Here is a 14,061-nt window from a genome sequence, read left to right as displayed (position 1 = left end):
GGTATTGGTTTTTGAGGGAGCGCGGGGTACGTGGACATGGATGAAAAAAATAACTATCTCCTTAAACCCTCACAATTGTCAATTAATGCAGACTCATACGTTGAAAAAGAAAAAAAAAAGGTTTTATTTGTGGAGTGTTAGGTATTCTAATTCAGGAGATATAGGTCCGGAGAGCTCAAAAAAGTAGTTCAGCCATCACAAAAAGAATACATAAACAGAATCAAAGTAGCCAGTAAGAAAGCACAATAATTCTTTTGATGGCTGATGTTCTGGCCTACTGTGATTGGTCATTCTGGTTTATAGATGCTTGTAATGAAAGAGTGAGAAGATGGTTAGGCATGACCAAAGTTCACATTCAGTTGGAATTTTGTAGCCTACCTCCTAAGGGCATCTAGACTGCATCTTTAAAAGCTCATCCCCTGCTGTTTTCCTTGTGATTTCCACACATATCATAAGTAAGGCAACTGTGAAAGAGACAAAATTAATTGGAAAATAACTCTACAAATTAATGGCACTTGTATAATAGAATCTTAGGTAGTAAAAGAAGAGGATGTGACTGGTTTCTCTATCATATATATCACTTTATGATGTTCCTCTTTCCTTACATAAAAAGGTTACATCAACATGACTGATAGACATGAGCTGAACAAGGACAATAGACATGTCAAAGTGGATGGAGAAAAGACAATGTCTCAACCTTACATAAAAATTATAGACAACTAAAGAAGTGCTGACAGCAGGAATAATAGTCTCCCTCAGGGAAGAACACACCAGCTGGTTATCCAATAAAAAATGGTCAGCCCTGAAAACAAACATAGAAGGAACATCATACAGACTAAACAGGTTATATTTAGGAATATATATCTATACACATATATGCCTGCAATAACAATTCATAAAAAAGGAGGCCAAGAATTTGAAAAAAATCAAAAAGTGGTATGTGGGAGGGTTGAGAAAGAAAAAGGAGAGAGCAATAAACTGTTTGTTCATATTATAAATTCCAAAATAAAAGACATACTTTAAAAAAATTTTTTATTTAAAATAAACATGACATGCTTGGACCAGCTTATTATGTCTCATGTCCTCATTTTTAAGCATCACAAGACAATCTCTTGAGTAACATCAGGAAGACAACTCAAACTCCATGGTTTCTGGTGCATAAAAATGAACATTTCAACTCCTCTCACAAATAATAAATACATGTACTTAAATTAAACACTTTAAAATAGTTCTGCCTTAAACTGTCATTTTGCTTCTCTGGTGAGCATTGTTGAAGACTACTGCTGTGTACAGATCAAATCACCCTCATGCAAAACTGAGGCATGATCCATAAAACCAAAAAGAATGTGAGTTTTATACGTTGACTTTCTACAATTAATTCTGCCTCATTTTAAACTTTGACAAATATAGCTAAAACACTAGATATATTTTCCTTCTGTTCACACAGTGAAAAATAGGTTTTTACATAAATAGCATATATTTGTTGAAAATTATTCAAACAGTACATGAGAATATAAGAAGAAATCAAAAGTTATTTGGTCTCCTAGAAACTTAGCAACCCCACCCCCAGCCTTCAATTTTTCTGGTCAAGTTTATTCTCACTTATATGTGGACCTGGACATTGAGAACTCATCATATATTTTACTTGAGTTGTAACTACCTCTTCTGTCTTCTTTACCTCCTTCTATGATGCACTAATCCCATGTGTTTGCTTACCCTTTACCTTCCTTCAAACCATAAAAAGCTGTTTCTTCCTTGTTCTCAATAATCATTCATAGACTAAAAAATACATTGAGTGATGCTAGTGTTCAGAAGATCTTTCATAGCTCTCTGTTGTCCAGCCATTCCTCTCCTAAAACTGTATTGTATTCACTTTCTTCTACTGCTGAATCTGGGCAGTTGACAGTGAGCAGCAGTTACTAACAGCATTCTGGAGATTCTGCACTAATACCTGACCAAAACTTGCTGACTATCTCATAATATGACAATGGAACTTAAACTTCAGCATGAAGTAGGGATTAAACCAACCCTGTTTCAGATTGTGTCCAATTCTTGAGTCTAGCACAATGCTGGAATAATATTCTTCCGCTGCCTTGCTTTACAATGTGGTGTACTATTACTCCATGTTGTCAATTTCTAATGGTTGAACTACTGGCTTCAGAAGTATGCATTATATATCCCCACACTGTCTTGGTGATATGTCTTCTACTTATCAAAAATATAAATTAGGACCTATCTATCTATCTCCAGAGTTCTTCATTAAGAGAGTCTGAATTTATTCAGTCTAATATATACACAATAATCACTGTTAATTTATTTTTTACAAATTAGATAACTTTTGAGATACTTGATATTTGTATTGAATATTTGGACTAGTAATTCTTTATATTTTGTTCATATTGATGCTGAATTTCCGTGGATTTGTATATTTTTCTTGTTGACTGGTAAGAGGTTTTTATACATTGAATAACTATATTATGCGATCACTAATATCACAAATAATTTGAGTTCATTCTTATTCCTTAACTTTCCTATAGATATAAGATCTGCCAAAAATTTTGCATTTACATTATTACAGTTGTCAATTTTTAACACCATCTAGGGTTTTAAGTCTTGTTTCAGCACTTTCCTACAGATTTTGCAAGATTCTTTGTTTTTGTTACTTAACTTTAGTCTTTATATTTCATGAACCAGTTTGTGTACATTATAAAATGAAATTAATTTTCACTTTCTTCTGGATTATAGCACATTGAGCCTGGATCACTAATTAAATACCCTCTTCTTTTCTTGTTGCATTAAAGAGTATTTTATTAATGGGGCATTTATTTTAATTATTATTTTACATCGAATGCATCACAAGTTATGTGGATGGAGTTTCTTTTTTATTAGATATTTTATTTACATTTCAAATGTTATCCCCTTTCCCCATTCCCCACCCACCCAGGATCCCCCTATTTTATTCCCCCATTCCTCCTGCTTCAATGAGGATGTGCTCCCACCTACCCCTCCCACTTCTACCTACTCCCCCACTCCCACCTCCCCACACTTGAATTCTCCCACACCACCAGGGCATCCAGCCTTCACTGGACCAAGGACATCCTCTCCCACCTATGCCCAACAAGGCCATCCTCCCCTACATATATACCTATAGATCTTTCCCTATGTGCTCCCAGGCTGTTGGCTTAGACCCTGGGAGCTCTGGTTGGTTGGTATTGTTGCTCTCCCCATGGGGCTGCAAACCTTTTCAGCTCCTTCAATCTTTTTTCTAACTCGTCCATTGGGAACCCTATGATCAGTTCAATGGTTAGCTGTGAGCATCCACCTCTGTATATGTCAGACTCTGGCAGACCTTTAAGGAGACAGCTATATCAGGCTCCTGTCAGCATGCACTTCCTGGCATCCACACCAGCATTTAACTTTGGTGACTGCACATGGGATGGATACACAGGTGGAGCATTCTCCAGATGACCCCTCCTTCAGTTTCTGTCCCACACACTGTATTTGTTTTTTGTTTTTTTTTCATTTATTTTATTTTGGTTTAGTACTACTAAACAATTCAGGCAGATTGGGGACTTAAAATCCTCTTTTTGGATTCTTCTCAGGACTGGGCTTATATGTGTGTGCCATCACACCAGCTTCCTATGCAATTTGAGTAATAGACATTCATAGTATTTTGCTAGGAGTCTCTTGACTTTTACATTGATTTATTACTGGGAATTTCAAACAAGATGATCCATGTTTTACCAGACTGTAAACACAACTGAAATTTCTCTGACAATTATATCTCAGGGCAATCAAAAAGGGAAAAAAAATGTTTACAATAAAAACAAAACGTTTCAAGTTAGAAAAATAATAGATTGTCAGAGACCGAAGTCCAATGCCGTGAGCCCCCATGTTGCTCAAGTGGGAAGTATAAAATTTTATGAAACTTCCTTTCCAAATATTCGTGAAAGCACCCAGGGGAGTTTCATAAGATTATCTGTAACAAGTACTTCCTGATGTGGCTTCTGAACATTTAATTCACCTCCTTTGCAACTTCCTAACTTCTTAAATCAGAACTCTGCTTCCAATAGCAGAGTTACCAAAACTCCCTTAAAATAGGACTGTCAAAAAAAAGCTGCTGATCATGCTGATGACTTCAGAATATGAAGCTATGAGCTTTCATATGTTTATGCAAAATGTGGATGGCAGGAAGAATATGGTAACTTTGGCCTTAAAAGTGATACAGAATTTATAGTGAGATATCTTTAAATTCAGATATTTTGTTCTTCTCTTTGCATGCACATACACAGGCTAACAGGATGTCTAGATAAAGATAGCTTTTAATACTAGATGTTATGTTAAATACTGTGGTGGTTTGAAGAAGAATGGCCCTGATAGTTTTATATATTTGAATGCTAAGTCATCAAGGAGTGGTACTACTTGGGAAGGAGTAGAAGGTATGGTTTTGTTGGGGTAGGTGTGACCTTGTAGGAGGAATTGCTTTACTAGCTTGCAGTTTTAAAAGCCCACATCAGTCAAAGCTCGCTGTCTCTTTCTTCCTGCTATCTCTGGATTCAGATCTAGAATGTTCAGCACCTTCTCCAGCATCATGTCTCCCTACATGCCCCTATTCCCCCCACCAAAATGATAGTGGACTAATCCTCTGAAATATAATCAAGCCCCAATTAAAGGCTTCCTTTTGGTGAGTTGCCATGGCATCTCTTCACAGGGAAAGAACTGCAAACTAAGATAGAAACTGGTACCAGGGAGCAGTGTATTGCTGTGACAGGCCTAACCATACTGTTTGCTGGTAGAATGTGGGTATTAGATTAGAAAATCATTTGAATGCTTTAAGTGGGACTTAATAGTCTATACTATTAAGGAGGCTATACTATTAGGAGCATGGAAGACAGTGATGCTTGGAACAATGTAGATTATCACAGCCCAGCTCAAGAGGTTTCAAAGTAGAAGAATATTAAGTGACTTAGAGACCATTCTTGTAATATTTTGGCAAGAAATGTAATTGCTTTCTGCCCTTGTTCCAGGCAAAAATTGAGGAGTTTTAGATTTAAGCAGAGGAGATTCAAGGCAAACTAGTATTGGCTCTGCCATGTGGTTATTAGTCGGTGTTCTTATTCATATCTATAAGGAAAAGAAAAATACCGAGCAAGTAAAACTGCAAGTGTATAGTTTGAGGATAACATGGTACCAGGAAGTATGATAGTATTAAGTGCAGTGTTCAAGGAGATACAAGCTTAAAGAAAAGTCTGATGCTAAATGGAGTAAAGGGAGTGGTCTTATCAGGGTAAGACCTCAACCAGCTAAGCTTCCAATGTGAAAATGAATTAGAGAAAAACTTAAGCAATGAGAGAAATGATAGATCAACCGAGAGCTGATATGTACATAATTGAACAAGGAGGCAAAGTTCCAGCCCCATCAAGCAACAGAAGTTGACCGCTTCTGCCACATGGTTCTATCTTTAAACTCAAGAATACAAGAAAGAGATTGTGGACTCTGAGGCTAAGGAGAGCTGCTGAGGAATATGTATTGGGGTGCCCTGTATGAAGGACCAAAGAGGCCATTGTGTGAACCTGTCAAGGTGAAGTTGGGATTGTGCTAGAGATCACAAGGAGCTGGAGATGCTAGAGTCATGGAATACCTGCCAAGAAGAGCTGCAGACCAGATGTGGAACTAGCCCAAGAGATAAAAGTGTATTGCAACCAATAATACTGAAAGGGGTTGGAATCCTGAAGACCACTTTGACATCAGACACAGTAATGCAGAGTTTTCTGTTTTGCTGGTTTTAGTTCTTGCTTTGGTCCAGTATTTTCTCACAATGTTCTCTTTCCTCTTTTGGCATAGTAATGTATGTTCTGTACCATTGTATGTTAGAACTATGTGATTTCCATTTTGATTTTGATTTTACATGTGGTTACAGTTAAGAGTCTCAGAAGAGACCCTGAGCTTTCCACTTTTAACCAGTTTTGAGACTGTAATTAACTCTGTGGACTTCTGAAGTTGGACTGAATGCATTTTTACATTATGATAAGGCTAGAAGCCTATGCACAGAAAGTAGAATGTGGTGGTTTGAATAAGAATACCACCCATTGGCTTATATATTTGAATACTTAGTCATCAGGGATGGGCACTACTTGAGAAGGATTAGGAGATGTGACCTTGTCAGAGTAGGTATAGATTTGTTGGAGGAATTGTGTCATTAGGGGTGGACTTTTCAATAGCTTAAGTTATACCTAGCATCTGATCCACATGGCGAATTCTCAGCTACTTCTCCAGCACCACATCTACCCGTGTGCTGACACACTCCTCACCATGATAATGCACTAACCCTATGAAACTGTAAGCAAAGTGTACAATGGCAGCACACATTTTCATGTTGTCTCGTCACAGTAATAGGACACTGACTAAGACAAGTGCTAAACAGCCACTCATTTAAATATACAATGTATGTCCTAGTATTTTCTCTTTCTATGATAGGTGTCTAAGATCTCAGTGATCTGGTTTCTGCCAACTTTCTGACCAGTCCCATAAATGTGGTAGGTATTTACATGCGTGCTACCATTTGTACACATGCAGATGTTGGGAGAGAGGTCTTGCTCATATTTTCTGTCCATCTTATTTCAAACAGCAAAATAAGATAAAGAAGAAGCCAAAAAAAAAATCCTCCAGGAGAATGACTGTATCTTGCCCTAATTTGCATACTCCTCAACATATGGAAAACTTCTTGATACAAAATGAATGTGTATCACAAACTTATTTACTGGCACTAGAAATTTCAATTTGAACTGACACTACAGACACTACAAATTGGTATTGAACAAATAGCTGATAAAGAGTTTGCCAATTTATTCTTTTGGTAGAAATTTTAGAATAAGTCTAACTTCCCAAAGGCCTTTGAAATTTCATTTATTAGTTGAATCAATTTATGTTATATGAATTCTAGTATGAAACAGATTCTCTTTAGTGAATGTATTTTCTTAATTTGTTCATGGTTTTGTTGCAATTAAAAATAACATGAGAGTAGAAAAACCTCAGAGACAGAACCAAGTGTGTATGTTTATGTGTGTGTGTAAGCTATTTCAATCCGACACACCTCTATGAAACTCACTAATAGTTACAAATATTTGTTAAAAACAAAAGAGACCCCAATTTGCAAAACAAAGTGGTTCAGTTTCTGCTTCTCAAAAATAAAGATTCATAATTCAAGATCAAACCCATACTCACTACTAGCACTTCAGAATGTTTTACCCATAGTCCAAAATGATTACAATGTAAGAATAAATTTATTTGTGTTATTGAGCATAGCTTCAAATCATTTTATCATCTTAAAAAAATGGATTTTCCTCGGAAACAGCACATTTGAACAGTATGTTAGGCATCTTTTGATGTATTTTGACTGATTTTTTTTAATTAACCTCATAAGACTTTACTTTAGAAAGTCAGTATGGTAATCATAAAAAGAAACTGCAAGATTGGTATGTACCATTCTGACAAGACCAAAGAAAATAAAAATGCCAGAAAAGAAATGATGATATCAGCGCCTGGTATCCAAAATAGCATAGTTATTTTCCTCTTCTTCATCTTTGTTTTATTTTCATCAGCATCTACAAGCTGTTGGAAATTGCTACAAAACAGCATCCAGAAATAATGTGAAAAGAATCTCATCAATGGGAAGAAAAGATGCTTAGGCTGAGTGTCAAGTTATTTCACTTTAGGGTGTGTTTCATTCCCTTTTTCCTTTGAAGAAGTCTCTTTCCACCATTCAGAAAATTTAATAGGTATTTAATTTAAGGATTGTCATGTTGTCCTACAGTAACCTCACACCTTCAGTTTTGTAGCTAACCTTACCAATAAAACCACCTGAGCACCTCGGCTACACATTCATTTAGCACATCACAAATCCAGCAGACCTTGACTACCTTCCCAGCAAGGCAAATAAATATGTTAAAGGACCATCCTAATGTTCTCATTTTGAAAGTCAAGAAGCATTTAGTTTAACAGCTAACTAATTTATCACACTGTAAGGGCATATGCCCTACAGAACTCACAGCTGATTTGGTTCTGCTTGCCCTCTGGAAAGAAAAGGGAATGAAGATCTGCACTAGATCACCTCAGTTATCAGGTGTTAGTGCCATGGGACATAAGACCAAATGTGTGTCAGGAATGAGCATGATTGTGCCTGAATTTCCCTGCAACGCTAATTCCATCTATAAGCTTTTACACTCAAAGACAAACTTGAGAATCTTAGGCCCCAGTAATAGAAATAATCTTATTTTCATCAGAAAGTCTACTGAATTAGTAATTGGCATGGAGGACATGTCAACAACAAAACTTGTGTCATTTGGGATCCAGTGATAAGACAGAATTATATCAGCAATTTCAAAAAATAACAATATAAAGAACTGTCAACTTGGTAAAAGTTGGTTAATTATTAAAAGGGGCAAAAATACTCTACAATGATTGAAAGATATTAATTATAAGACACAGTACATGACTTGTAACAGACATATCCAAAGTTGATACTCCATGCATTACACTCTGATACAAGCTTGCTTTTGGGTGTAGATGTCAATCTCATGTATTTCTTCTAACCAGTATTATTTGGAAAACTATGATGGCCTGATTGGGTCATTTCACCTAAACAGACTGTAGCAAGAAACCTTAAAGAAGAAGTGAATAGTCACTTGTGGCCAATCCTGGGAAACCGTACATAGCAGAGAACTGCTGTTGGCCTCCAGAGACTATTCTGTAAAATAATTGGGCCCGGAGTCATATAACCACAAGAAATAAGTTCTGCCAAAAACCCAAATGAACTTGTAAAATGGTTGTCTCCTAGGCAAACTTCCAGATCAGAGCACAGCACTACTGAGCCCTGATTGAAGCCTAGTAATACCCAAAATAGAATATTCAAGCAAACAATGTGTAAATCCCAGCTCTGAGAAACTTATAGATATGTGTTGAGTTCTAGATTTTCAAAAGTGTGTTATGCAGTAAGAGAACATTAATTGACACCTTAGGAGAAATTCATAAAAAGCGAAGGAAAAGCTCAGAGGATGAGATGCCCATCAAGATTGAGCCTCCTCCGCCTTCGATGAAGATGAGCTACATCTCTGATCAGGAAGAAACCCAAGAAATCACTCACCACTATGGACACACATGCCAGCCACTGTCACTGTCAGGATAAGCTTATATCTACCAGGCTTACCATCACATTCTAAATAAATAAATAAATAAATAAATAAGAATATATAAATGTTGCAGGCACAATATCTTCACCCTCTCTTTTTGTTCTTGTCTTTTCCTCATAGTTATCCTTGTTGGCAAAGTATAACTCAGTCACATGCACAAAAATAAATAAAGACTAATGATCCAAATTTATTGCCACAAAATAGACACAAGGGGATGTATTTTCTGAGTAGAGGCAATAAAATAACAACAGAGAGAGTGCACAGCTAACTCACGGGGTCATCTGGAGCAGGCCCATATAACCTAGCAGAGCAAGAAGCTACAATAGAAAGGAAAGGGTTGTGATCTCAGGTTTTATGTTCATAGGTCAAGGTCAGTAATGAAGAGCAGAACTCTCTTTCATCTGCTAATTCATATTATGAGCAAAGAGCAAGAGAGAGAAGATGAAAATCTAGATTTCAACTCTACTTACTTGTAAACTATACTTTACAAGGCAACATTCTAAACTTACAATGTAATCAATCCCATGATGCCTCAAACATCTGTTCATAGAACATCTTATGACAATTTGGTTAGAGCGCTCCATTTCATTATTGCTTGACTTTTTAATTGCATCCAGTTTTTGAAATATGCAAACTTCCACTATAAGTTTTTAAATGGCATCAGCATTATTAGCGTTTTATTTCTCTCACGTACCACACTTTCAGTGCAATTATAACATCATTTCAACTATTCATTAAAATATAACCAAAGCCTCTGACCTTAAAATTAACCATCAAAAGGAACATTAGAAAATTCATAGCACTGTGCAAATGTTCTGTCTTGTTTAGCTACCATTATCTTGTCAAGAAATCTATAGCACTTTCCAAACTTTTACTCCCTTAGGGTTTGAGTCAGAGAAGACTTGCAGAGACTGTAACGTTGTTAAGCAATTAAGCTATAAGTTAAAGAGAGCCCAGGAGACAATTTAGGAGATAGTTCAGAGGGATTAACCTTCCTCTTCTAGCTAACATTTTTCAGAGGTATTCAGTCTTTCCAAGGCTCACAGGTACAAAAAAATGCACGTTCACACATGATTACACTCAATCTCACTCCAAAGATGCTGCTAGGTTTATTACGGTCCAAAATTTAATTGATCAAGTACGAAACTCCCAAATGTATCTTGCTAGAAAAAAAAATCAACTGCAAGGACAGTAACTTTAAAAACAAACTTATATTAACTCTTAAGATGAGTATACAGTTTGCTAACACAATTGGCTGTGGTGATGGGGTCATATCTTTTTCCTTCTCTACCTCTCTTTGCCATTTCCTGAATGTTATCTTCTTCCTCATTTAGAAACACAGTATGGTGGTAATACATTAGCAGAAAAGAAAGGAAGATAAGAAACCTAATATATGGTAGTTTAGCTTCAAAATGATGTTGATCACCTTCTGTAAATCTAGGATAGTCGCATATCCTACATCAAAGTTGAATTAATCATTATACAATAACTAAAATATGCTGCATCATCAATTTATATAATTTGTACAATTTTTATCTCAATTACAATTATTCAAGAAATGGCAAAGCATGTTTGTTATTAGTCCAGTTTAGTTTAAAATGTTTAACCTTGAGTGAATTTTTGAGCCTGGAGGAATAAGATATTAAGATAAGCCAACTCAGATACATTTTTGTATTCCTACACAAAGAAATCACATAATTAATTAGTTTCCCTATCTAAATTAGTACAGAGAAGAAGTGATAAGTATTTTAGCAGGAAATAAGTAGAGATTTTTACTTCAGTGAAAATAGATAATGTTCACCACCAAAGTTCTTTTTTGGCATAGCAGTGGTAAAAAGTACCTTGATCTACTACTGTAGACTAGTCTTCATATTGTTTGGACAAACAGAATCAAAACATTTCCTTTCATTCATATTTGGCCCTGGAGCATGGCCCTGCAGCATTGTGATAGGATTGCTTTTTTTTTTCTTTTAAGGTTTATTTTTTATTATTTATTTATTTACACTCCAGATTTTATTCCTGAACCCCCATGTCCACCCTCCGACTGTTTCACATCTTATATCTCCAACCCACCCCTCTGTCTCCATGAAGCTGTCCCCATCCCCATCACCCCACCCCACCAGACATCTAAATGCCCTGATGCCTCCAGTCTCTTGAGGGTTAGGTGCATCTTCTCCGACTGAATCCAGACCAAGCAGTCCTCTGATGTATATGTGTTGGAGGCCTCATATAAGCTGATGTATGATACATGGTTGGTGGTCCAGTGTCTAAGAGATCTCAGGGGTCCAGGTTAATTGAGACTGCTGGTTTTCCTACAGGGTCTTCCTCCTCCTCAGCTTCTTTCAGCCTTTCCCTAATTGAACCAGAGCAGCTTCTGTCCATTGGTTGAGTGTGAATATCTACATCTGACTCTTTCAGCAGCTTATTGGGTCTTCTGGAGGGCAGTCATGATAAGTCCCTTTCTGTGAGTGCTCCATAGCCTCAGTAATAGTGTCAGACTTTGGGACCTCCCATTGAGCTGGATCCCACTTTGGGCCTATTGCTGGACCTTCTTTTCTTCAGGCTCCTCTATATTTCCATCCCTTTAGTTCTTTCAAACAGGAACAATTACAGGTCAGAGTTTTAACTGTGGGATGTCAAGCCCCCTCCCTCATTTGATGCCTTGTCTTCCTTCTGGAGGTGGGCTCTTAAGTTCCCGCTCCCTAATGTCGGGCATTTTATCTAAGGTCCCTCCCTTTGATTCCTAAGAGTCTCTCACCTCCCAGGTCTCTGATGCATTCTGGAGGGTCCTCACTTGGGCCCTTCAGCTTGTAGAACTTTTTGAGTTCTGTGAACTGTATTTAGGTATCTGTACTTCTTCTCCTTCTTCTTCTTTTCTCCTTTCCTCCTCCTCCTCCTCCTCCTCCTCCTCCTCTTCCTCCTCCTCCTCCTCCTCCTCCTTCTTCTTCTTCTTCTTCTTCTTTTTGGCTAGTATCCAAAAAGTGATATTAGTGAGTACATACCATGCATGTCCTTTTGGGTCTGAGTTACCTCACTCAGGAGGTAATTTTCTAGTTCCATCCATTTGCCTGCAAAACTCAGGATGTCCTCATTCTTAATAGCTGAATAGTATTCCATTGTGTAAATGAACTACATTTTCTGTATCCATTCTTCTGACATGGGACATCTGAGTTGTTTCCAGCTTCTAGCTGTCAGAAATAAGGCCACTATGAACATAGTGGAACATGTGTCCCTGTGGCATGGTGGCACATCTTTTGGGTATATACCCAAGAGTAGTATTGATGGGTCTTCAATTAGTTCTATTTTCAATTTTCAAAAATTTATTAATCATTTTATTTGTTAACATTTTAAATGTTATCCCTCTTCCCGGTCTCCCCTCCATGAACTCCCAACCATTCCCCCTTCCCTTTGAATCTAAGAGGGTTCTCCCCCATCCACCTATCCACTCCTGCCGCAACCCTCTAACATTCTCTTTCCCTTCTCTGGGGCATTGAGCCTACACAGGACCAAGCACCTCTCCTCCCACTGATGCCAGATAAGACAGTCCTCTGCTACACATGTATCAGGAGCCATGGAACCACTTATGTATACTCTTTGGTTGATAGTTTAGTCCCTGGGAGCTCTGAGGGGTCCAGTTAGTTGATATTGTGTTCTTCCTATAATGTTTCAAATCCCTTAAGCTCCTTTAGTCTTTCCATTAACTCTTCCAGGCTCAGTCCAATATTTGACTGTGCATCTGTCTTAGTCAAGTGCTGGCAGACTCTCTCAGAGGACAATCATACCAGACTCATGTCTGAAAGCACATCTTGGTGTCACCAATAGTGTCAGGGTTTGGTATCTGCAGATGAAATGGTTCTCACAATGGAGCAGTCTCTTGATGGCCCCTACTTCATCCTCTACTCCATTTTTGTCCCTGCACTTCCTGTAGACAGGGACAATTCTGGTTTAAAATTTTTGAGATGGATAGGTGGCCCCATCTTTCCATTTGGGAGGCATGTCTATCTACTGAAGGCAGTCTCTTCAGGTTCTATCTCCCTACTGTTGGGTATTTTGGCTGATGGCATCTTCATTGGATCCTGAGGGTCTCTCACATCCCTGGTATCTGGGAACTTTGTAGAGGTTCCCCAAGATTCCCACCACCTACTGCTACTTATTTTTATTCATTCTCCTGGCCCTCTGGACTTCTGTCTTTTTCCATGCCTGGTCCTAGCCTGCCCTTATTTTCCTCCCCCTTCACTCTCCCACCCATGTCTTTTTCTTACTATGGCTCCTATGTTTATTTTGCTCCCTCTTCAAAGTTGGACTGAAGCATCCGCACTTTGGCCTTCCTTCTTATTAGGCTTCATATGGTCTGTAAGTTGTATCATTGGTATTCTGAGCTTTTGGGCTAATATCCACTTATCAGTGAGTACATACCATGTATATCCTTTGGGGTCTGGGTTACCTCACTAAGGATGATATTTACTAGTTCCATCCATTTGCCTAAAAATATTTAAGAAGTTATTGTTTTTAATACCTGAGAATTCAATTGTGTAGATGTACCACATTTTCTGCATCCATTTCTCTGTTGAGGGGCATATGAGTTGTTTCCTTCTTTTGTCTATTATAAATAAGGCTTCTATGAACATAGTGGAGCATGTGTCCTTGTTATATTTTGAAGAATTTTGGGTATATGCACAGTAGTGGTATATCAGGGTCTTCAGGTAGAACTATTTCCAATTTTCTGAGGAACTGCCAGATTGATTTCCAAAGTGGTTGTACCAGCTTGCATTTCTACCAGAAATGGAGAAGTGTTCCTCTTTCTTCACATCCTTGTCAACATTTGCTGACACTTGAGTATTTTATCTTAGCCATTTTGATTGATGTAAGGTTG

The sequence above is a fragment of the Arvicanthis niloticus genome, chromosome 2 (genome assembly GCF_011762505.2).
Source record: "Arvicanthis niloticus isolate mArvNil1 chromosome 2, mArvNil1.pat.X, whole genome shotgun sequence".
Classification (NCBI taxonomy): Eukaryota; Metazoa; Chordata; class Mammalia; order Rodentia; family Muridae; genus Arvicanthis; species Arvicanthis niloticus.
Note: the sequence above shows the minus strand (reverse complement) of the source record.